We start from the raw sequence: 2,500 nt of genomic DNA on the forward strand, positions 1-2,500 counted from the left end.
CATTTTTTTTCTATACTCAAAGTTCAATGACTCGATTTTTTCTTTTTTCTGCTCCTTCTTCCTCTTCCTCTTCCTCTTCCTTCCTCCTCCTCCTCTTCCTCCTGATTTCTTTGTCTTCCTTCATTTTTCTTCTCCCCTTCCGTTCTCTTCTTACTTCCACTTCTCTTCTTGCTCTTCCTCCTCCTGCACTTTTTTTTTCTTTTTCATCTTCCCATTTCTTCTTCCTATCATATTCCTGTTCATTCACCTCTCCTCTCTTGTTTATCCTCCTCCTCCTCTTCCTTCTCCTCTTCCTCTTCCTCCTCCTCTTCCTCATCGTCCTCCTCCTCCTCATTCTTCTTCTCCCTATCACGTTCATTCATCTTCTACTCCTCTCTTGTTTATCCTCCTCCTCCTCCTCCTCCTCCTCCTCCTCCTCCTCCTCCTCCTCCTCCTCCTCCTCCTCTTCCTCCACACCGCGCAGGGAGTTTCCACATTACCGGCCGAGGCTCATTCAGGCGTGAGCTCAAAATCATGATTATTAATTGACGTTAAATGACCGTGTTCATAATTACGTTGTCCTGTGTGTGTGTGTGTGTGTGTGTGTGTGTGTGTGTGTGTGTGTGTGTGTGTGTGTGTGTGTGTGTGTGTGTGTGTGTGTGTGTGTGTGTGTGTGTGTGTGTGTGTGTGTGTGTGTGTGTGTGTGTATCTGAATGTCTGTGTCTGTCTATTCCGTCTCTTCTCACTATATCCTCCTCCTCCCCCTCCTCTTGTTCTTCTTCCTCTTCTTCTTCCTCCTCTAAATCTATCAAAAATTATCTGAAAAGTAAACAAAAAAGCAAGAAAACACCAATCAGCGTCACTTTAATTATCTTTTCCTCCAAGTGAACCCGCCAGGAGGAGGAGGAGGAAGAGGAGGAGGAGGAGAAAACAAGAACACGAAAGAGGAAGAAATGAAAAAGTGAAGGACGAGTGAGAAGGAGAGGGAAACAATAGGAATGAAAATGGGAGAGGAAAGCGGGAGAGAAGGGGAAAAAACAGAGACAGAGGGAAAAGGGGAAGGAAAAAGGGGAAAACAAATTGTCTTGCGGTAGAATTTCCTGCTGAGTGGCACAGCAGCTATCATCAATGTGAGCTGAGGCCTGAGGGAGGAGGAAGAGGAAGAGGAGGAGGAGGAGGAGGAGGAGGAGGTGAAAAAGGAGGAAGAGAGACAAGGATGGTACGAAGTGGGGTAAAAAAATGACACAAAGAAAACGATGAAGCGAGAGTGGGTGAAGGTGAAGGTGAAAGAAGGGAAAAAGATAATAATGGAAGGAATATGAAAAAGGAAAAAGAAAAGAACTGAAAAAAAAGGATACAGAAAAAAACAGGAGGGAGGACAAAGGTGAAGGAAGAAAAAGAAGTAACAGTGGAAGGAAGGTAAGAATAAAATAGGAAGAAGCAAGAGAAAGAGAAAAAAGGGAGCAGTGAAAATAGAAACAACAAATAAAAAGGTGAGGAAAGAAAGAAAAGGAAACAGTGGAAGGAAAATAAAGCTAATAACGTAAAAAAACAAACTAGAGAGAAAAATAAAGAAAATCTGAATATACTAAACCAAAATGAGAAACACATCAACATTACAAAGGTGTACATACTGATAAATAGTAAAAAATAAACATCAAATATAAATTCCACTACCATAGCCATTAGAACCCTTTACATTAGAACAGCATTAGAACCCTTTACATGCCATTCTACCTTCCAAACACCTTATGACAATTAATTCAGAATCTATAGGTCATGTAAGACTAGGTTGGTAGATTATACTAGGTTTCAGCATCACTTTTTAGCACTAAACTCCAATAAACAGCATTAGAACCCTTTAAAAGTATCATTCTATCTTTCAAACACCTCACGACAAGTAATTCTGATCATATAAGTTATAAGGGACTAAGTTACAATAAGATTCCAATACTAATTTTCATCCAATTGAAATTCCGATCCCCCTCCCTTCTTCCCCTCCTTGGACGCGCATTATTTAGGTGTTCTGGTGCTCCTTTTGACCCTCTCCACCGTGTCTCCGAGGGATGCGAACACCCTCTTCTCTTGAGCGACACAAGACTCGATTCCTCTTCAATTTCCATGTAATTGTTTAACTCACCTCGTCTACGGGGGAGGATGTGAATTGCAAAGAGTGAAGGAGGAGTGATTAAATTTAACCTCCCCCTTGATTAATATTCTGAAAATCTCTCTCTCTCTCTCTCTCTCTCTCTCTCTCTCTCTCTCTCTCTCTCTCTCTCTCTCTCTCTCTCTCTCTCTCTCTCTCTCTCTCTCTCTCTCTCTCTCTGCTCCTTAGATTAGATAATACACTTTATTACAAACACTCTCGTAAAACTCAACAGAGCGGCTTGTGTTTGCTCTTCCTTTGTGTTCCCTTGTGCTCTCCTTGCTCCCCCTCTCCTTCCGTGTTCCTCGCTCGCTCAGTAAAGACGAGATTGTGAATTTTGTCGTGTTGGCTTCACTTTCTGATTAATGGTATCCC

At 42.0% G+C, this 2,500-nt stretch overlaps 1 long non-coding RNA gene across 4 annotated transcripts in view; it reads right to left on the minus strand.

Annotated features, from left to right (window-relative positions):
* LOC135091001 (uncharacterized) overlaps positions 1-2,500 on the minus strand; it is a 227,504-nt gene that overhangs the window by 105,695 nt on the left and 119,309 nt on the right. The gene's annotated exons all lie outside the window — the stretch shown is intronic.

This window comes from Scylla paramamosain, chromosome 36, assembly GCF_035594125.1.
Source record: "Scylla paramamosain isolate STU-SP2022 chromosome 36, ASM3559412v1, whole genome shotgun sequence".
In the NCBI taxonomy this organism is placed as follows: Eukaryota; Metazoa; Arthropoda; class Malacostraca; order Decapoda; family Portunidae; genus Scylla; species Scylla paramamosain.